We start from the raw sequence: 24,231 nt of genomic DNA, 5'->3' as shown, positions 1-24,231 counted from the left end.
TGGGTTCCTTAATATTTGACAGGAGTCTATCCTAAAGGAAATGGAAAACCATCTGGGAGTTACATGCCTAAATCTGTATTTTCAAAGACTATGTTTTAGTCTGCTGTAATGTAGAAGTGGGCCAACACACTGATGCAAGTCATAAACACTGTAATGCCAGTTATTGCATAATCCTTTTTAATTAACATGGATACTGCAGAAGCAATTACTGGGAATTGTATAGAAAAGATAGGCTGAATGGTGGACTTGGGAGATGGAGCATCATGAAATATAAGATACATGGAAAGAAGGGGACACAGATGTACTTGGAAGAAGAGAAAGAAGGAAGGAAAAGACAATAGGAAGGTTAGCAAGTGCAGGAAGACCATATTTGCTGCTCTCATGTCCATGTGCAAAATCATCTAACTCTTAAAACAGAAAAAACTGAGATTCAGAGCAAGTGAGAGTTCAAGAGAGGTTAATTTGCCCAGGATCATACAGCCAATATCAGAACTGTGATTTTAATTTAAAATCTCCCTTTTTATGTTTAATCCTTTTCCTAATAAAGCATCTTGTCCTTAGGGAAGAAACATGCAGAAGTGAAAGGAGGTATAGTCTAATCCTAAAATTTAGCTAGAAGATAGAAATTACCTTTATCTTAATTCTGCCCAATGGTAGATCCCAATGATGCTCTCTACTGGGTAGATGCTTGTATGATTTTTCAAGATAGGAAATGATTTGTATTTCAGTGTTTACCTTTCCAGGGATCTTCCTATATAGCAGTATGTAACCATGTCCAAATTTACTTTTTGTATTGAGCAAGGCTTAGTTTCTTCCTGTCTAGCTATTTATTATTTTGTTATTTATTTAACAACTATTTATTTCATCGAATATGTTCTAATAACTGTTCTTTTTTTTAAATTTTATTCATATGAGCATACAATGTTTGGGTCATTTCTCCCCCCCTTCTCCCCCCTCTTCCCCCCCCTTACTCCCCCTTACCCCTTGCTATCCAGCAAAAACTATTTTCCCTTATCTCTAATTTTGTTGAAGAGAGAGTATAAGCAATAATAGGAAGGAACAAGGGTTTTTGCTAGTTGAGATAAGGATAGCTATACAGGGCATTGACTCACATTGATTTCCTGTGCATGTGTGTTACCTTCTAAGTTAATTCTTCTTGAATTAACCTTTTCTCTAGTTCTTGGTCCCCTTCTCCTATTGGCCTCAGTTGCTTTTAAGGTATCTGCTTTAGTTTCTCTGAGTTGAGGGCAACAAATGCTAGCTAGTTTTTTAGGTGTCTTACCTATCCTCACCCCTCCCTTGTGTGCTCTCGCTTTATCATGTGATCAAAGTCCAGTCCCATTGTTGTGTTTGCCCTTGATCTAATGTCCACATATGAGGAGAACATACGATTTTTGGTCTTTTGTGCCAGGCTAACCTCACTCAGAATGATGTTCTCCAATTCCATCCATTTACCAGCGAATGATAACATTTCGTTCTTCTTCATGGCTGCATAAAATTCCATTGTGTATAAATACCACATTTTCTTAATCCATTCGTCAGTGGTGGGGCATCTTGGCTGTTTCCATAACTTGGCTATTGTGAATAGTAGGCACTGTTCTTGTTACTATAAAACATCAGTGAACAAAACAGATAAACTCTCTGCTTTCATTTATTTGATCTGCTTATATATTTTGGACTCTAATACTTTGGTGCCAAACAACAACAAATTTCGAATGGATCCAAACTTTTCGCTTTTAAGTTTCAAGTACTTGTATCCATCTTCCATTCTTTTTCCTGCCTGTCCTCTCCTTCACTTCAAGAATATTGCGATTGGTAAATAAGTGCATGTTATCCATCCATAAACTTGGGATTTTAAAGATTTTAATTCTTCCTTCTTAGCTTCCATTATTTCAAAGAGAAGAGAAGTGAAGCTCTTTTCTACGGAAACATTTTCTGCTTACTGCATTGCTATGGGCAAAACAGGAAGGCAGTAAGTTTCTGCGAGAATAGGAGTTAGGGGAATGATATCTCCTTACCCTTTTCTTTTTGTTCTGTATTCTATTAATGGAGAAAGAGCGCAGACACATTTTTTTAATCTCAAATTTATCTCTTGATTTACTGAAATTAAGATAATTCATATAAAACCAACTCATCTTTGTCAATTTTTATTATAAATTTTTATTAGGATATATTTGTTATACAGGGGGATATTTATAGTGACAATTCCAATTAGGCTTATGTTGTACATTAGTTACATCACCCCCATTGTCTCTTCCCCTCAACCCCTATCCACCCCACTTAAAGCAATTGCAAGAGGTTTCTTTGTTCTATTTCATATAGGTATATGAAGTCCATCAACCATACACCCTCACCTTAATCTCTTTCATTCACCCTCCTCCTTTCTGCTTGTACCCACACTCACATACTGTACCTATTTTACAGTCCTGTCTTTCCTTATTAATATTTCAGTTGATGTTCAAAGGGGTTTCTTAATGTATCCCTGCTGTGAGATTATTTTACTTTGGTCTGTTCAACCCCTTCCATTGCTCTTCCTTACCCCTTTACCTCTCACCCCCCATTTTTTAACACCTTTCATTATACATCCTTATATCCTCTATCGTCACAGATGTTATGCTTTACAATATTACTGATGCTCTATCATTCTCTTTTCCTTTCTCTCTGTCCCCAAGTTCCATAGTTTAGCTCCACTATTACAAACATGTTCCATATACGAGTTTGTATATGAGTGTGCTTGTTTTTATGTATATGTTTATCTTTTAGATCTATCTTCCATGTATGAGAAAAAACATGCAGCCTTTGTCTTTTTGTTCCTGGCTTACTTCACTTAACATGATGTCCTCCCATTGCATCCATTTACCTAAAAACCACATGATCCATTCATCAGTTGTAGGGCATACGGGATCTTTCCATAGCTTGGCTATTGTGAATAGTGCTGTGATAAATATCAGTGTACAGTTGTCCCCACTGTATCCTGACTTATGTAGCTTTGGGTAGATTCCCAGGAGTGGTATCACTGTATCATATGGCAATTCTATCTTTAGTTTTTTGAGGAATCTCTGTATTGCTTTCTATAGCTACTGTACTAATTTGCATTCCCACCACCAGTGTATAAGGGTTCCTGTTTCACCACATCCTTGCCGGCATTTGTTGTTGTTATTGCCCTTGAGTATGGCCATTCTAATTGGGGTGAGATGAAATCTAAGTGTGGTTTTTATTTGTATCTCTTTTGTAGCCAGGGAAAATGAGTACTTCCTCATGTATTTACTTGCCCTTTGTACCTCTTCTTTTGAGAATTCCCTGTTTAATTCATGTGTCCATTTCTTCATCGGTATGTTGGGGGTTGAGTTTTTTGAATTCCCTGTAGATTCCAGATATTAATCCCTTATCGGATGAGTAGCTGGCAAAGATTTTTTCCCATTCTGTGGGCTGTCTCTTGAGTGTAATAACTTTCTTTTGCTGTGCTGAAGCTCTTTAGTTTGATGCAGTCCCATTTGTTCATTCTTTCTCTTAGATGCTGAGCCTTTTGAGTTCTATGTAAGAAGTTGTTCCTTATACCCATATATTTCAATGTATTTCCTACCATTTCTTGGAGTTTCTTGCCCTTTTCTATCAACTATTGTCCTCAAGGAATATTTGCCATCTGAATTCGTATTTGCTTTTCCTTTTATGATGTTGTTCCCACACTCATTCTTTCTGGGTAACACTGAAGTTATTTTCCTGTGCTAGTATGACCTTTGCACATGTGATAGGGATGGAGTGTTTGAATTTATAGCATGGGTGATGAGGGATTCAATCCCAAACCTTGGAATTTGATGAAGCATCCTCCTGAACCATGAGTTTATTTTCAGGAAGCTAATGTAATTACCTCAAAAGAGCTGCTTCTTCTTCTTCTTCTTCTTCTTCTTCTTCTTTCTTCATCTTCTCCTTTCGTCTTTCTTTCTTCTTCCTCTTCTTCTTTTTTCTTCCTTTCCTCTCCTTCTCTCCTTTTCTTCTCCCTCCTCCTCCTTTTTCTTTTGTTGATGGTATAGGTTTTAACTCAGGGCTCACTAGGTAAGCACTACCACTTGAGCCATGCTCCCAGCATTTTTTTGCTTCAGTTTTTTTTAGTTTTTTTGTCTAAATAGGGTTTCATCTTTTTGCCCAGGGTTGGTCTGAATCATGCTGCAACTACTGAGGCCTCCCATGTAGCTGGGATTGCAAGCATGGTCCATTACATCCAGCTTTTTTTTGAAATGGTGCTGATGCTACACTGGTTGATATCTTACATGGGCAGATAGGAAGAACGGAAGATTCTTAGAAAATAAAGGTTTTAGGAAAACATTACTTCTTGCCCTTTTCTTTTGCTGAAACTTTGTGTTAATATATTTTGGACTTGGAATTAGGGACTTATTTCTGATTATAGAAGAAAAGAGATGGTACCCAAGGCATATAAAGTGGCACGTGTATGGAAGGCATTAGTGACAGGGTGTATAGATCTGAGCTATGTGGAGATCAGAGTGCATATACTAATATTGGTGGGTCTGAATCATGGTTTTATATAAAGGTAATAAAATGAAGTTACCCAAATTGAGCATTTTAAGCATTTTTATGTTTTATTGTTTGCCTGTTGCAACACAGTGACCAGGTACATCTGAAAACAGCATGTCTTGGTGTTCAGCTCATTTTCCTGGTATTACAGAGTTTAGTACATTTTAGGTGGAATTGGGATTTTTATTTCATTGACCATTCATTATTTTAAACACATTGTTGCAGAAGTTTCATTGTTTGTTTTCTGCTGATATACGTGGTTTCCTAAAATTCATTTGCAGTGATTCCCACCTACGTATTGAAGAAGGAAGACTACTTTTCATGCTTTCAATTTGTTACGATTTGGGAGTGGAGATATCTAAGATAAATTCCTCTTTTGTGCTATCCTTTGATATCTAAATCCACAAGATCACATATGGAGAACTGTGGCTGAATTGCTGGGCCTATCAGGAAGTCCCTTTCACTCCCACCACTCTTGATGAGGGAGGCCCTCAGAGATCATTCTTCTAGGAAAGGTATATAGCAGCTTTGTGGTTAGCACCTACTCAGAGGTGGCAAAGCATCATGGCTAAAGCAGCTGTCCCTGAAATAGGGTCTCTAGGCAAAACCTCTAGGGGCTACATCTAACCAATAAGCCTCAATGATTTTCCTTTACCAGTAGTGTCAATGGCCAGTGAGAAGCTCACCAGTGAGAATGGCAGTAAAAAATATCATTGAGGGGATATTTATGGTTCATTTCATAGCAGTAAGAAGGAAAAATTTGCTAAAATTCCATTAACAAAGTTAAGAAATTTGTATGGTCCTTTCCCCAGTATTTGCATATTTAAACTATCCTCTTCAAGTTTGGAATTCACTGAAGTTAGTTTCCTAAGGTTTGTTTGTTTGCTCTTAACAGGGCAGTATTTTAAATTACATTGAAAAATTGGGCTAACATAATTACATGTTTAGTCATTCAAGTTTTTATGAATATTCCCATGTAGTTCTATTTATAGAAGGTTGCCAGTTGTATATTTTCCTTTCTTGACACAAAGAAATATTTGAAATATAGAATGAGAGTTCAAGGTACAATAATTCTCTTGGGAATTTAATTGTTATAAAAAGCTATCAGATGCCTACATTAAACTTAAGTGTGAGGCAGTGAGGCACTTAGATTTCTTGAGTCAGGGCAGACTGAGAAACCTGAGAAACAGTTCCTCCTCTGTCAACTGCTCTCCTATATTTCCTTTTCTAGGTGCACATGATATTCTTAGGGTACCCTTATTCCAATGTTTAGCTTGACAGTTTTTCCCATACTTCAGAACAGGTACTGAATCCTGTAAAGTTTGGGAAATCTTTCAGTTCCATCTTGGTTGAGTTGGTGTCTCTTCTTAATGCTACTGTTGTTTCTGCTACTCTTTTAGAGAGATCTGGTTTCTCTTTTGGAAACTACAGTTGATACACTGGACATGCTTGTAGCCTACTCTTAATTGAAAGTACAAAATTCTTTCTCAAGAGATAGTGATCATATTTACTGTACTGGATTGTCATCACCATTTCTGTTATTGGTATTAGCATTACTTTATTTTTGTCTGATATAAACAAGTTGCCATAAACAACTTCAAAAAATTGTATGTTCTTTAAGAGATGGGAGTGGATACAGAAGACAGTAACCAAATGAGAAGGGGACATGGAGACTTCTCTCTTAAGAATAGTTGAGAGAAGCCTGGCATGGTGGCACATGCCTCTGATCCCAGCACTCAGGAGGCTGAGACAGGAGGATTGTGAGTTCCCGGTCAACCTGGGCTACATAGTTGAAACTTGTTTAAAAAAATAGTTGGGGAAATAGAGTTGGTTAGTCCACAGAAGCTAGAGGAGCAATGTGTTGCTTTCTTTATTTGAGCGGTTTTCATGCAGGGGAGATACAAGACTTCTTGTGTCACTTCAGAGGACAGAATTAGGACAAAAAAGTAATAACTGTAGAAAGTTTGATTTGAGTGAATTTGCAGCATTGATTCATTTCTATTGGTTTGAAATGTCAAAGAATGGAAAAGATTGTCTCAAGAGTACTCCCCTAAATGAATGGAGACTTCATTCATGCAAAAGCTGGAAAGATGGTTGACCACTTGGCCAAAAGGTACTAAGGAAGCTCATACAGCCGTCTGTGAGTGAAATGGATAAACCTGAGGATCCTCTCCAGCCCTGAGATTGTGTGGGTTGACAGTTCTTATTCCAGTACCTAAAAAAGGCTTTCAGAAATCTGATGTACTTATTTTGTGAACTTTTAAAAGGAGGACACTCAGAACTCAGTTGGATGTTCACTACCTGGAGCAAAACATTAGCAAAAAGGAATTTGTTGAAGAAAATGTTTGTATTCACTATTTATAAAGCAAAAGGTAAGCTTTCAGGCAGTACTTCTCATGGTCACAAACAACATGCTTTTTTGTCTAATGATGCTGGCTCATTCCTACAGAGTTATGTCTTGCATTGTGGTCAAAATGATCATAAAACGAGCTCTTCCATTTCTAGAAACTTCATACTACAGATCCATCTGTTAATTTCTACCCAAACCACAGTGATCCTAAAGCTTCTAGCTGTAGTCTTGATTCCTAATTCATTCTCAATTTCCTTCTTTGGGAATTCCTATTAAATTGATAATGACTAGACCTAGGCATCATTGTTCTCCCAATAATCCATTCTCAAAAAAATTATGTATGTGTAACATATATATATATATATATATATGTGTGTGTGTGTGTGTTAATTCTTAGAAATGAAAACAGGAGACTTTGCAAAATGTTACCAGTGTTTAACTTTGGAGTTGTGTTGATGAGGGAAGACTATTGAGTTTACTCTATATTCTGTCATTTTAACTAGAACAAGGAAATGAAAATGTATTCATGAATTATCTATAACAAAAATTAGAAATATTTGAAATAGAAAATATACAAAAGAAAAAAAATAGATTCTCAGTTGAGGATAAAGTTTTATGTCTATTTTAAATAGAGCCTATTGATTTTGTTATTGAAATTATTTCTGATCTTAATTGCATTTCATTTATTTGATGTGACCTTTTCCAAGAAAGATGTTTTAAGGCCTTACATAATATATTTCTATGTATTTGCTGCAAACATTTTAAGTTATATTTTGTTTGGCACATAAATGTTCATAGCACACTTTCTTGGTGGATTGTATTCCCATTGTTTAGAATGGTGTCAGTATATATTAGATGCTCAACAAATTTTTGTAAAATAAATGAATTATATGTCTAAAACTGACCTATTTCTAAATTTTAAAATACATTAAGTCTCTCGTGTTTTCCCTTTTAGTTGGTCATGTGCCTAAGAATATTTTGTCTTGAGGGGAAAATATGGAACTAGGTATTCGGCAGGTCATAGCACAGCTTTTCCAAATCTTGACTAAAAACTCTGCCAACACAAAGCCTTGTATATTAATCTTGCTCCCAGTTCTTATGACCACTGGTCTTGGCATTCTTGATCAGAATACTCAGATTTTCCCGGACTCTTCAGTTTTTCCACCACCTTGGCATCATCTGCTTTGTATCTTCCAAAAGGTTCTCAATATTCTTGTCTGATGGTGGCATCCTTTTCAAGTTAGCTACATCAGTCATCTTGAATCAGAAATTACATAGATCCTTTTAATCTGTACATTTAGTTTTTATTCAGGAAATAAAAAATTTAAAGATATAGTAGAAGAAGACATCACTATCATATCTTTGAATATTTTATTTATTCTTCTATTTAGTAATAAAAATGAGCTACATGTTTCATTTTCTCTATTTTCCATATAAACCATCTGTTCTCATTTTGGTGTCTTTGTTACTTTTCTCTGAATTTAGTTGGTTTTCTCAAGCCTTTAAATCTGTGCAACATTCACTTTTCTGCAGTATTTTTCTATATTCTAAAAACTTTTAAAGATTTTCTCTTGCATTGCTCATTTACTTTATGAAATTTTAGTCTATCATCTTATGTTATTTCTCTTCTCATATAGTTTTAATGGTAAGCACAGTTTTGAGCTAATATTTTCTTTTCTTTCTTTGGGGTGAAGATAACTTTCACATATGACCTAATCTGATTTTGTATGCTATCTTTCTTTGATTGCAGGTTTTTAAAAATTGGCCCTATAATTTTCTTTCTTTCTTTCTTTTTCTGTTTTCCATTTTGTCATGGCAGAAAGCCTTCCTGGGCTGCTATTTCCCCCCTAAATCATGTAGTGATTTCCCATTGGCTCCCTGAAGTATATCTGTGAATAGCGTTGTCACAGCTGTTCAGAAGAGTTTAGGGTTTAATACTTTGCAGTTGTTACCTTAAACTTCCTAATAAGTTTACTTTTGCAGTTTTATTTTGTAAGTGAAGTCAATTGGGATAACCACGCTTACTTGAAGACTTGGCTCATAAGCCTGACTCATTGTCTGCTCCCCCATTCTCTGGTGCCTGTTCCTCTACTTCTTCACACCCTCTTCGCCCTTAGTCAGTCAATACTGCTTCCATTTGCCTTTAGTGTACTTCTGGGCATGGGCATGAGGAAGGTCAGAGTTAGGCCAGGGTTAGAGGGTGTCCTTCAGGCATGGGATATGGAAGCGCCCCACCCTGACCAAGCAGTAAGCACCATATAGGAAATGGCAGCCTATGAGAAGGAGAGATCGATTTCTTCATCCTAGGCTGCAGTGCAGATGCTGCAGCTGGCAGATGGGGAAATCTAGCAGTAAGCATACTGCATGTGAGGAGCCATGGGACATTCATTCAGGACAATTGTGAGGCTCTGAACTCATTTAAGTATTACTCACTTACTCAAGGGAGCATGGTTTAAGTAATGCATTAAACAAAACAAAGCAAAATAAGACAAAAACAAAAACAACAAAACAGCCATCATGATACAGTTAATATGGTACAAAAAATGCGTACACATGTATGTGAATGCAAAAATGATACCTGTTGAAACCATTCCAGGAATGGGGGGAGGCAGATAAAGGAGAGTGGTGGAGGGGATAAATTCAAGTATGATATATTTGATACATTGTAAGAACCTTTGCGAATGCCACAGTGTACCCCCACCCAGCATAACAATAAAGGAAAAGAAAAGAATTTTTAGGCAGGAAAAAAAAAGAAAATATTTTATATTTTAGTAGCTTTATCCCTCAGAACACAGCCTAGAGTTGGTGGTATAAATTTGTATTTATGTAAATTCATTCCCTGTCTCAACTTGCAGATTACAGGACTAACTCCAAAGATTTTTGTTTCTATACAATTGATTCTTTTCTGGCTGTTGAAATCAAACTCCACTAAGTTCAAGGAATTTTACTAAGCAAGTAGCTTCCTAAGGAGATGGTGATTTCTTCCTCTTTTCTGAGTTTGTCATGGTAATGAAACTCCATTGAAGGACAAGCCCACTACCATCCTGGCTTTGGGTGACAAGACACAGATGCTTTTTGTCTTGAAGATAGTTTTGGTATTGTTGGTATCAGTCTTGCCAATAGATCTGAGTAGAATGTTTCACGCCTCTTCCATTCAGCCCCTGTCCTCCAGAAAGCAGATTTTGAAGGTAGGGATTGAGTTTCCTTCCTGTGGGAGGAGCTGAAACAGCTATTCAGAAGATGGGTCAGAGAAATCCTGGGCACTTTAGCATTTTGACTCCTTGCCTTCTTTTCCAAATATACTTTGGGGTTTCTGCAATTATTCTCTCATGCTTTCATCTGTTTTCTCTCTAAATTGGAGCATGTTGATGAGATTTGGCACATTTTCCTTCACATATTTTCTGTAACCTACATTGCACTATTTCATTTTTATTTTTTCCTCTCTTTTTTTATCTGTTTGTATTAATTGTATAAAGAGGCTTCATTGTGATATTTCCATAAAACAATGTTTAAAGGGTTTCATTATTCTGTCTTCATACATGCGTGTAAAGTACTTTCATTACCTTGAGAATGCCAATTTGGTTAAATTTGTACTAGATTTTTATCAGCATCCTACAGTTTTCCTGTCTGATCAGCTTTGGCTATTATCAGTTAATTGAAGAAAAATAGTATCCTGTTTTGATTTGTGTGTCTTTGACTGCTGAAGTGGGCATTTCTTTCAAATGATTTTCAGCCCACCGTATTTCTCTTTCGTGCTTTATTTGAATTTTTAAATAAAGTTATAGACTTCAGAACATATTAGATTTTAGGAAATACATCATTTAGATTTCTTCTGAGTCTTTTATATGTGTGAAGTTGCACAAATTGAAAAAATATTTTAATAGGATGTCTTTCATGGTTGTCTGCAATAGTTATAGCTTACTAAGTCCATTGAGGACAAATGGCTGCGGCTGGCCAGCTGCCTAAAAGAGAGATCTGGCCAAAGATAGACAACAGGGCATTACATAGCTTTCCTTGTAACTTCATCAACTCCTGCTACTGCCCATATAATTTCTTAGCAGTTGTTTAAGGGTTTATATTTCCCTGAGGGACGGTGGGGGAGAAATGTAGTTGTCATCAAAGGTTCATTTGGCAATTTATATTTCCTTTACGGTCTACATAGATTTCCAGTTATATCTCTTTCTCAGTATACATTTTTTGAGATGGAAATTAAATTAGGTGAACATTTCTGAGATGTTTAAATGACTTAGAAATATGTACAACCACATACACATGATATTTAATCAAAAGTGTACAATTAGCAGAATTCAAAAACAGTTGATTTTAGTGCTGTGGCTGAACATTACTTATTTTCAGTTGAGCAAAGAAAATTAGACTACTCATAGTTATGCGATTATTTATCCTGGTGATTTAACCCTACAGATACCTAGTGAAATAATATAAATAGAAACATATGTGAAGTTTGGCCAAGCAGAACCATGTTACATTCTCTAAATAACCATGAATTGATGAATAATAAATCTTATATGTTTATGATTTCTAAAATATAATTTAAATACTCATAAATATATATGTGTATATGTATTACTATATAGATCATAGTAGTAGTAATACAGTTTAAACCAAGAAACTGAAAAAAATTTTGGCAATAATTTCTTTTTCAAATCAAGGGAGTTCATGTGCATAAAAGTGTATTACAAAACCATAAATTGCCAGACAAATGTTATTTGTTGCCATTATAATACTTAACAAGAATTTCTAAAGAGAAAACAAGTATGACTGAGTAAAGCAAGCCAAGAAGTAGTAGATTCAAAAACTAAAGGGGCTCTCTTGACAAGAATGTTTCTAAGATCTTGAGTAAAATTGCAAATTACAAAAGAGCTTTATGATGAACCATGATAAAACCTTATTAAAAATGTTGAATTAATCAGTGATTTAAAAGTAATAATTTCTGTGCAAAGGCCAAGCAATACAAAACCACTTATGCTTGTGTATACATTCACTTATTGAATAAATAATTGTTGGGCTTTACTTTGGTTAGACTTAGTTCTAGGTGCTTGGGATGTACCAATTAATAAAAACAGAAAGATTTCTACCCTCATTGTGTTTGCATTCTGATGAGGAGAGGTAGAAAACAAGCAATAAGCCTGGTAAATAGGCCAGTTATAATACATATTGAAAGGTAAGTGCTATGGGCAGGAGAAACATTAGAGGAGGTACGGGGGATTAAGAATCTGTGGGTGGAGGAAGAGGAATTTTTAGAATTAAATAAGGTAGAAAGGGAAGGCCTTGCTGAGAAGGCAAACTTTGAACAAGGACATAAAAAAGTGAGAGGGTTAGTCCAGAGGTTATCTGGAAAAGCGTATTCCCAGTAGAATGAACGGTGAGGGCAAGAGCTTAATGGGGCGGGGGTGGGGGGGAGCACACTAGAAACAAGAGGGAGGCTGGACTTACATTTCTAAAGAATACTCCTGACTTTTCTTTTGTGATTCCATTGTAGGTGATGTGTGGCAAGTAGGGCCAGATTCTGAATATATTTGGAAGGTAGGACCAATGAGATTTTTCACTGTGTAGCGTAAGATGTGTGAGGAGTGGTGGTTTGGTGAGTTTTTGTCAGTGATTATCCCAGGTTTCAAAGGTTAATGCTTGTTTGCTCAGTACTGATGTACCCTCCCTTTTTACCACTCATCTGCTTTCAGATGTGTAACTCCAACACTTGAACCTTTACTATCTATCCACTTTTGCATTATTTCAATCATTTGCCTCAATTCCTTTCACTTCACAGCTATGTTAGTCTGAGATCTTTCCTGGAATCTCTTATTAGCTGCAGCCTATAGTACAAATGCTACAATGTTTATTAATTTATTGGTTAACCCATAAGGAAGGGAATGGGCTAAGAGTTATTCAGGATAAAAGAAAAAGGAAGGAAAATTTGGTTTTACTAATTTGGGCTAAACAAAGCTTTTATATTGATACCACTTCAAGTTGAATAAGATCTCCCAGAAAAATAAATGTATTCAATAAAGTTTCAACCTTTATGAACCAAAAACCCCACTTGGCTACAGACATGATGCTGAGTTAAAATTATTTTTAAATCAAAGCAATTTGAAAGTCAATCACTTTGTGATTTGAATAGTTGATAATTAAGATATTTAAAGTTACACTGTTTTATGGGAAAATAGTTCTTATTTAACCATTTTTTTGTCATGTTGAGGGAGAAATTTTGACTTTGCTTCATTCACACAATTTACTGGTGCAATCTCATCTGAACTCCATTTGACCTCATCTTACATGAAATGGACTATATAGAACAAGCAGCAAAATGCTTTCAAATAAACATCTCCTAAAATGCATTTTAACCCTGGATCTGGAAATCTATAAAAGAATACTTTTTTCAGAACATTGATAACACAGAGAGAATTCCTTACAGCTGAAAATTATGGTATTTAAAGGTTTCAAGATGTCATTTCAGGTTTTGAGTTGGCAGCAAGCCAGTGTTTGAATGGCTATATTTTAAAAGCCCATCTTGCTTTCACTTCCTTAGTTTCTACAATTTTTACATCAGTGTTTGCTCCCAAATTTAATATGTTCTTTAAACTTCATTCACTTTTCTATGACTCTAGATATAAGCTTGGCCTTTAAAAAATTTTCAATGATAGAACAAATCTCTGAAACTCTCAAAGGACCTGACCGTCCTTAAATGTATAAGCATAAATGTTTAGCTTGGTTCCTTATAAGACTTAAATAAATGTTTACATAAGAATCTTAGTATAGTATTATTATTTTCAAATCAACTTTTAAACTGGTTTGTAGCAAACAAGTCCTTTTTTGTGTGTGTGGCTTGCTAAGCAATCTTAGTGGTTTAGAGCGTCTGTATTACATGTAATTTAAATACTTTTGAATTCTCCTTCCATAAACCATTGATTGACCACATAATGGGGGACTTCCAAACCCAATTCTTTTGGACAGTGTTCTATGACCCATTGTGTGAACAGAGATGTGGTAATACCCTATCCAATAGAGGATTTCACTGGGTAACCACAGGAAGGACTCGATGTATAAAGCTCTGAGAATTTTACATGAAAGGAAGGGAGAGATATTTGCAACATTTTGCAAAAATGAATGTTTGTTTTGTCTGATAATGTCCTTCCAGTCTCAATGATTTTTATTTTACTGTCAATCTAACAACTGGGGATTACACTGGAATTTTTGTTCCCTAAATTGCCTGTGAATTTTAAGGACTATGAAGGAAACTTGCTTCCTGCCTTTACCTGCAAATGAAATCTATTACAGAGGATACACGTATACCCTGCCTGGGGAACATTATATGAATGTTAATAAGGTGCACTTACTGGCCTTATGGCCTTAAACAAGTAAAACCAAAGATAACTGGAGAACATTTAAAAATTAGGAAAAGTGGAACAGAAAGGACAACAGAAACCATTGCAGGTGCTTTGGGAAACAGAGATCACCTCCATAGGTTGGGAAATTTAGGTAAAATACTAGGAATATACATTCAAGAGAATCTGCTGATTTTTTGCATTGTGTTGGACTTGTCTGTACGTTGGGTTAATGACAAGGGGCTGAGCTTAATGTCCCTCGGTTTTTACATGCCTCTTCCTCTGCTTAGAAAAGCCCTCTCCTCTCTCCTCATACACGCCTTTTGAATTTTGGCTTAATTTTTCCTCTGCTCAAAATATTCTTAAGCTCTTAACTTCTATACCAGCATATGCTTTGGTAATATGGCTCTGTCTGTGTTGAACTGTTTCCTTTCCTAGTTACTGCATGCTATTACAATTCATCTTGAAGACCAGGTTCATTAGGGAGAAGAAAGTATACCTTAGTTTTCTTTTATTTCCTTTATAGTACCTAATATAGTAATCTTCCACAGTAGGAGTATTTACCTGTGGTGTTGACTATGTTAGATGATTCAATCAGGCATTTATTATTACTATTTTTTTTTTTTTTTTTAGCAGCACTGGTGTTTGAACTCAGGGCTTGAGCTTACTAAACAGGTGCTCTGGTTATTTTGAAGACAGAGTCTCACTTTTTGCCCAGGCACTCCTGGACTGTAAGCCTTGTAGTTTAGGCTTCCTGCTACTGATGGGATGAAAGGCATTTGCTACCACAGCCAGCTTTTATACACTGAGATGGGGTCTTGCAAACTTTTTTGCCTGGGCTGGCCTGGATCCTCCTGATCTCAGCCTCCCACTGATCCCCAGCCAGGCATATGATTGAGTAGCACAGATTTTTCTTTCTTTCTTTTTTTGTTGTTGTAGTATTGTATTGTGATTGAACTCTGAACTCAGGATCTTGTGCTTGCTATGCGAGCACTGAACCACTTAAGTCATGTCTCTAGCCCTTTGTGCTTTTTTAGTTTATTTTTCAGATAGGATCTCATGTTTTTTTTGTCTGGGTTGGCCTTTGTCATTATACTCTTACCTTTGCCTCCTGAATAACTGGATTACAGGCATGAATCACCACACCTGGCCCCCTTCCATAATATTTAAAACAGTTTTGGATTATTGTACTTTATATATTGTTTGCTTTATGTTTTCTTCTCCCACACTAAAATTAAGCTTCAAGAGCACAGGTACTGATTCTTTTTGTGTCATTCATTATTCATATTAAAATGCCTAGGACAACAGCCAACACAAGGTAGGTGGTCAATAATTTGTAGAATAAATGTATGTCAAGTCATTCCATGCATCTTTGTAAACTATTTAGGGCAACAAATAATTTTAGCAACAACTTACTTAATAATTTTTAGTCTGAGTTTAAGAAAGTATCAGCTAGTTCCAAATATATTGGCAGAACACATCTCTCATTAAATTTTAACATTAAACTTACTATGAAACATTGGGAAAGTCAGATATTCATTTTATGCCTGACTTCTATTATTGTGTATAAAGATAATTAGTAACACTTGTATTTTACCTGTGATAATGACTGCTAGACCAATAGTAATAATTTCTATCAAGATACCAGAAAGGGAAGCATTTTGTATGTAACAAAGAAAGTCTTAGGTGGTCATCATCATTTAACAAGGTTCAATAATGCCATCCTTTGCTATTTTGAAATAATAGATGACATCCATGTGGCCTTCAATTGCCCACCTGACTGAGTTCCCAGACAGTAAGGTCAGATCTCACAGAAGAAAGTTTATACTTGACTACCATCCTGGTATAATGCTGATGACTATCAGTGATGCAGATATGTTGTATTTGGCCATTAGTTTTTTTAAAATTTGTTACCAGTTTTTCAGATATCTAGAATCTGTTTTGAGGAATTAAATCAGCACTATCCTTTGTCATTATCACCTCTGTCATTTTGAAGAATAAGAAAGTTCTGGTCTTTAGCACTTTTCAAAGATTAATCTGAGTATAAATCTTTCTTTTGGAGTTTCTGAAGCAGGTCCCAAAAGCTTACCCAAGGTCAGAATTCATTCAAGATGCATTAGTCGCTTTTTGAGCATTAGTTTAATTTCCACCAGTTGTGCAGCTTTTAGGACTAGTAGCTGTTTGAGTTTCCTGGTAGCTTGGCAGTGTTATTTTCAGTGTTTTATTGGGCTTACTATTTTGTTAAAGGCTTAGCAGGCTCATTTTCAGGTTCTTAATCAAGAACAAGTTTAATGATTGAAGGTAATTATCTCCAGATTAGAAGGGCTTTTAAAAATTTATCAGCATTCCAAAATTTAACAAATAGTTCTCTGATAATCTAATTAAAATCCTACTTTGCTGCCAGACTATTTCAAGCCAGACACACATTCAACTTCTTGTAGCAAATCATTATCCCTTTAAGCTGTTTCTGACAATTCAGATATACAAATTGACCTGTGTTAATATTCAGATTGTTCCCTGGGGGCGGAGAGGGGAGTGATCTGCAATGACCAGGTCTGCCTTCTTACTGAGTTTTTAAAAGGAGACAATGTTTCCCTAGTTTTTAAGAGGCCATTTCTGACACCCTAAAGTCAAGAGTCCAGTGGCTGTGTAATATACCTATGTGTACACAACACACAAAATTGTGTCCAGCAGCAAATCAGAATCAGTTGCTTCATATCATAATAATGAATTTTGCCATTAGATTTGGTAAGTAAATTTAGTAATCATATTGTAAAAGAATTTGGTCTAGTTTAGAACTCTGGAATTTTGATAGATAATTAAATACATACAGAATATCCCACACTAGTTATTTATATAAGCTGGGAGCAAAATTATTTATATAGCTCTAAAAATAATTTGGACTTCTTAAACAAGACTTCTTTACCCAAAGTTGCACATCAACCTACTAGTAACCAACTATTGTTTTAGAGCTAAGTTAAAATTTGAATTTTTGTTTTTGGTACTGGGGCTTGAACTCAGAGTCTACCTTGAGCCACTCTACCAGACCTTTTTGTGATAGGTATTTTTGAGATAAAGTCTTGAGAACTATTTCCCCCAGCTGGCTTCAAATTGTGATCCTCCTGACCTCTGCCTCCAGAGTAGCTAGGATTACAGGCTGAGCCACTGGTGCATAGATTGAGTTCTAATAATGGGAGTTTGATGCATCTTTAAATAAAGACTCTGGGACCACAATTTGTCAGGCCATCTATTATCATTTCTTTTCATTTCTGGTGCTCCCCAGAAAGATTGTGCTAGTCTTATTTTGCTTTTCCAGGGGATTCAATAGCAGAATTGAAAGTGGATGAGTCTGAGAGACAAGCAATGTGAGGCAAGGCAGCAGTTTCAGGGCTCGTCTGGGTACGCCTTTGTGTGCTTCCAATTATCAATGTGTGGGAGTTTTGTCAAAAAAGCTAGGCTTGTGGTTCCTTTTGTTCTTCAGTGTCTATTGTGGTTTATGTTTTAAATGGTATTCAAATGTGATTTATAGTGCGTGGCATAATGTAGTTAGAGAAATTGGACTTTACAAAGCAATGCAAACTTGGGCAGGGAAGGGCCACGCATGAACGGCATGCTCGTGCGGGCGATGGAGGAACAACCCAGCGTGGCTTTTGGTGAGACAAGAGTAAACAGCATGTGAAAGGTTGTTCTGCCCAAAGAAGATGGTTTTTTTCCTTGTGGTCTGGGAGAGTAGAGCTACGTCTCTTAAAACTGTTTAGAGAGCTGTTAAGTAGCATTTCCATGTGGTTGAGAACAGAACATGCACAATAGTGATGTGTTCCCTTTGGGCAAGCCTGATTGTAACAGACACCTAGGAAACTCATTCATCACTAGGCCATAGACCAACACTATTGCAGTATCCTCATTAGCACGTTCTGATGCCATGTTCCTGAGGACTTTTAAAGTTCTGACCAAATGGCCTTGCTGTATGAGTAACAATTGTGCAGACCCAAACATTCTTAAAGAGCAGGAAGTTCTAGTGGAATGAGTTGGCCAACTCAAAGTTACAAAGTTACAAAGCTATGGAATGACAAGAAATCATATTATAGAAGCATAATTCATTTAGTTGCTTAACAAATCTATCCTGAGCATTTTTTGGAAGCCAGAAAATAAACATGCCTCAGTGGCAAAAAAACCTAAAAAAGTAAAAATGATTAGCACATTTTTAATTTAAAAAGAAGCATGATGGGTCAGGTGCAGGTGGCTCATGCCTGTAATCCCAGGTACTCAGGAGGCAGAGATCAGGAGGATTATGGTTTGAAGCCAGCCTGGGCAAATAGTTCTCGAGACCCTGTCTCAAAAAAACCCATCATAAAAAAGGACTGATGGAGTGGCTCAAGGTGTAGGCCCTGAGTTCAAACCCCAGTAACGCAAAAAAAAAAAAAAAAAAAAAAAAAAGAAGAAAAAGAATTGAATTTTAGTTTTGGCTCATATTTTGTGTGAGCCTTATTTTGGACAAGAGAGCTATGTCATGGTGTTTAAAACCCATCTTTAAAATGGCCACACATTGCTATATATTTAGAACCACATTTGTTCTAAGTTTGTCAACTGTAAAATGAGGAAATTGGGTCACTATTGGCAATTGGGGATATAGTGGGATTTCAAATATCACCACTGCCACTTAATCCTGGGGGATGGGGTGCTTGAAAAATTATTTAGCTTCTCTAATTTTCTTTAAAAATTATGACTATTTCAAAGGTTGTTGAAAAACTGCTAACACCTGTGACCCTCTTAGATTAAGTGATGGCCATAAAGGTTGTTCACAGTAAATTGCTACACTTTTATCAATATTTCTGAATGGGTATTTCTTTTCAGATTGGAGAGAGTGGTGTGTATGGTAGGGTAGAGATGTTTGTTGCTGATCTTTCTCTTCAGCATGCTGCTCAGGCCCTCCACAGAGGGTTGGGAGAAGATAGCTGTGCCTCACTGCTCCTTCCCATGGACCCATGTTAGGTTGTTATCAGGACTCCCAATCTTCAAGACCTGGATCTTGGTGTTCTAAAAATATCCAAAGTTTGACAAGACTTTCATTGTTGAAGGCAGAAAAGACAGAATTTAATTTTTAGCTCCTTATTCATGTAAGGATATTGGTGTCAGCATTTTTGGATTCAGTAGGCACCAAGCCAAGCATCTATCTGGAAGCTCTCTGTTATCAGGAAGCAGCTGGAGCAGGTCCATAGGAAAAGGGAAAAGGGCAAGAGTATTTAAGAACAACAAGGGGAAATATGATTTTCCAGAAAAGCACAAAGTCTAACATAAACAGATCATTTTGCAGGCACCAGGCACTGCAAGGTCAAGGCATCTGATTGTTGTAGTTGAAAAAGTAAGACAAAAAGAGTAAGACAAAAAATCTCTTTGCTGGAGTGGCAGGGACACAGGCCATAGGTGGCAACAGGGCATTGTCACTGAACAAGGCACAAGATGAGGAAGGTGCCAAAAGGAAATTTCATCTGCTTCCAAAGTATACTTGGGCTTCTCCCTGGAGACTTCTCAGCACTGTTGTCTTTTTGTTTTGTTTTGTTTTGTTTTTTGTTATTATTGTCTGTTTCCTCTTTCTTACCTGGAGAAATGAGAGGCAAAGAAGGACTGGCCTTAGGATGCTAATCCCACTGTGTTACTGAGGCAAAGAAGGGGCCAGGTTGGGGACTCACGTGGTTTTATACCATGTTTGCACTTGTGGTGAGCTCTTTGGGGATGCTGCAGATAGACTGTCGTGTTGCAGGCAGGAGCTCAGGATAGATGTGGCTATCTCGCAGCAGGTATTATGTTAATGTTTGATATGTGAGGTGAGTGTTTGGGATGGGTAAGACAGGTAATCAGTACTGGTGGATGGTAATGGGGTAAGTTCATATAGCACTACACTGATCTCACCATATGCATTGGTTCTGTCTTTATGTATTTCCTCTTCTTTCTTCATTCTCAGTTAGAATATTCATTAATCTTCTAGAATCATGTATAGCAGTGACTACATATAACTATTTGAATATTTAGGCTACCAAATAAAATTTGAATTTATTGAGGAGTTATTAGATTACTTCTACCAAATAAATTTTTAGCCCTGTAAGACATAAAGTTTAAGTGGAAAAAAATTTCTACCCAATTACCCTTAAAAAAAACCAGTAGGTATTCTTTTCACAATTATACACACAGGAAAATTCCATATTAGTGACTATTTGACTGTAACCATAAATTAATCTCAACTCTTACAAAATCTATACAGTAAGCCCATCTTATTCACAGATTTATTGCATGTGGTCTTGACAAAGAACAGTAAAATAAATAAATAAATAAAATCAAAAGAGAGTTCAAAAACAAATATTTTAAATTTCTGTGCTTGCATTATGCAACTCAGTTGATGTGGAGAAGTTCTCAGTCAGTCCCATGCTATTGTCAGTCATCTTTAAATCATGGTGTGCTCTGCTCTGCTCAGTGTTTTTTTGTAGTCAATTTGTGAACATATGCCTTCCAAAAAGCAAATGGTGCCCCAAAAGCTAATGGCAAAACAAACAAACAAAACCCCCAAAAAGCAACAGAACAAAACAACTCTAAACAAACAAAAAAGCCACAGTCATTTTATTTACCTCAGAATTCTGTGGGTCAGCTGGCATGTTGGTTGGTGACTGTCTGGCCTGGGTGGTCTCATTCATGTCTGGCAACTGGCTGGCTGGCTGGCTTGGGGGCAGCAGCTGGGCTGGCTTGCCTCTCTTTCACAGGACCTCCAGCACTTTTCTGTAGAATATGTCAGACTTCTTTAAGAGGTGGGCTCCGGTCTCATTTCTCAAAAAGCAGTATGAAGACTGACTTCTCCATGTGAGCCTTTGTTTAAGTCTTTGTTGCTTTACATGGGTTCAAGCTTAGTTGACAAAAGCTAGTCTTGGGGCCTAGGTGAGAGCCAGATGGGAGGATACAATTCAAGAGATAGAAAAGGCAATTATTGTCATCATTTTTGCAAATAATATATGACAATAATTTGGGGCCATAATTTATATACAACTTTTATCTTGCATTTTTCACTTACAAAATTATAGTATGAGAACTTTTCTAATAAATATTATTCTTTAAAAATATGATTTTTAATGGCTATATAATATTAAAAATATATGGTCAGACCATAATTTGCTTATATACTTCCATGCTAAAAATGGTAGACAGAGAAATATTAGAAATAGTTCTCTCTTAATATGTCTAAATAAACAATGACACATAATCTTTATGATTTTGGTGCCTATTACTTAATGGATTTAAACAAATATTCTTGAAACTTTTGATAAAGGTCAACAAACTGCTCCCCAGAAAAACTGAAACAATTATATTCTCAGAAACAATGTTTAAGAAAATTTATTGCCTTGGCATGGCCTAGTCTAGAATAAATTTTGAAAATCTATGCCAATTTGGTAGGCAGAAAGGTATATCTTTAAGTTTACAAAGTTTAGTTGTCTTAAACATTAAATGTTTATGATAGCTTTTTATCACTGTAAAGCATTAGTTATTTGTTAGGGAATTCTTCCATTAGAATAAAAATTTAAATCTATATAATAATAAAAGATAAATTTGGATGGAAAAAATTTGAAAATGACTTTGTGTGGTAGGGAAAACATGTATTTCACCTACAGTCTTCATTTGATATTCAAAAGTACAGTTGTCAAAATTTTGAATATGTTTTGTTGTCCTTAAAGATCAGACAAATGTACATATTCAAAAAGTGGAGATTGAAATTATATTCTCAGATATCACAGTAACATAAAAACAGAGCCCTTACAATTTTTGTTTTAGAGATGAGGGTAGGAGGAAATTTTTTTGGTGTGGGATTCACTTAATTATATGTAATAATTACTGTTAAAAAATGTACATGATGGTAATTACTTAAGAGAAATGTTTTTAAAAACAGCTTTAGCAGGGTTGTAAGCCTTCCTTTTATATAGAAAAATCACATTTATTTTTGGAAACCATATTATTCTATTATTTAATTTTTGGTTGTAAGAAGAATATTATAATAAACATAAATAAAAAATTTAAATTAAAGGGAAAACCACAAATAGGAATACTCTGAACTTTGCAAATACGTAAAATGAGCAGTTAAAGAAATGAATCATTTTCAAGTTTTTTTAATTTAAAAAAATTTATAACTTATTTTTATTGTTGTACTGGGATTACATTGTGACATTTACAAAAGTTCTTAGCAATGTACCATCATTGAATTCACCTCCTTCATCATTCTCCTTTAACCTCCTCTCCCCAATTCCTAGAATATTGTCAACAGGTCTCATTTTTCCATTTATATACATGAGCAAATACTCAGGAGCTTAGTATTTGGGAACACAATGTTTTACTCCTTCAATGTGTGCTGGAAGAAAAAGAAGCAGTAAATGTAAGATTAATTTTAACTTTATTAATCCTAGAATTTTTTTCAAATTTAAATGTTGAAAACCACAAAGACTAAATTTTAAGAGAATGGTATGTTAGAAAAATATTGACTCCCCACACTGAATACAGGAGATGTGATAACAATTCAAGTTCAATCTCTACAATCTTTGTAATAGATGTGCATTAGGGAGGTTAAAGGGCACTTAATTTTTACATTTCCTGATTTTTTATTGCATAAGCTAATTTTCAGTGGAACTCTGAGAAACTATTTTGAGGACAGAACATGGAGAAAGTGGAGAAGAGAAGAATTAGGAGCAGGCAGGGAAGCAATTACGGATGTGCTTGTGGTTTGGGCTTCTGATCGTGATGCCTACATGGGTAACAATTTTAAGTCAAGTGAATTTGACCAATTTTTAGACCTAAAACATAGGCGAGGTACTTTTCCTTCATTAGCAGTTGACAATTTTATAACATATGACTAAATAGGAAGGAGGAAGAAAGGATGATTTTGAACTGAATGCAAGGGAAAGATAATTTCTTCAAGTTGTTGTAATGCACTGATTATGTGTCTTGTGGTGAGGAGGAGGATGTTCACTGCAGAAGATAAACCACTTGTGAGAACTTAGCAAAGAAGAAAACCCAACAGCCAAAAAAAAAAAGACAAACAAGTAAACAAAAACCTTACCTCCTACATCAAATATTCCTGTTAGAGTACCAAAAGAAAAATTAAAAAGGAAAGCTAGGAGTACTTTGGCCTTAGGATGTGTCTTTACAGTGTGTATTACACAGTATTTCATTCCCTGGCCTCTTTTACTCATTCAAAATTGCTTGCAAATATTTAATTCACGTGCTGCAATCCAACATATATGTCACTGGAGATTATATGACTTTTCTTCTTTTTCTTTTATAAATGTCTTAGGGATTTGTAGTTTCCAGATATAGTAATGACACCTTATGCCAGCTTTTACATTGAAGACCAAAAGATGCTTGAGAAGTGACTGTCATGAGAATTCAATTGATTTCTTTTGTTCCAAATATTGTTTATTAAAACTATGATCACTATATTTCACATAGGTTCTTACAAAGAAAATGGTGCTGCTTCTTCAGAATTATGCTTTTTTGGGTCAAATAATTCTTTTAAGAAATTTTGCATTCTTTTAAACAAATCTGATCAAATATTTTCCAAACAAAATGGTAACTACCCACAACAACAATAAACACAAAGTAGGGCAAATGGAATAGTTTTTTCTCAGTGCAAAAAGTCTTTCAGGAATATTTTCTCTCTTTTATCTGCTCAATAGTGTTGAAAAAATAGCTATAATGATGCCTTCAAAGAGTAAGAATTATCTTTTTAAGAAGGAAGCTTAAAAGTTAAAACTAGTGTTTGAATAGCATTCATATGCTACATGAATATAGTCTAGAAAATATAATGAGTTACTATAATATGGACCTTATTGAGCTGTTAAGTAATTATCATTGGCTTTTTGGAGCCCTTGTTAATTTACTCACTTTCCCCCTTTCCACTCCCTCCCCATAATTGCATAATGAAGAGTTTACCTCCATTGTGTCAGTGAAGATTAAGTTCTATTGCATTTAAGTGCAACCTCA

The sequence above is a fragment of the Castor canadensis genome, chromosome 6, assembly GCF_047511655.1.
Source record: "Castor canadensis chromosome 6, mCasCan1.hap1v2, whole genome shotgun sequence".
NCBI lineage: Eukaryota > Metazoa > Chordata > Mammalia > Rodentia > Castoridae > Castor > Castor canadensis.
This window is presented reverse-complemented; position numbering follows the sequence as displayed.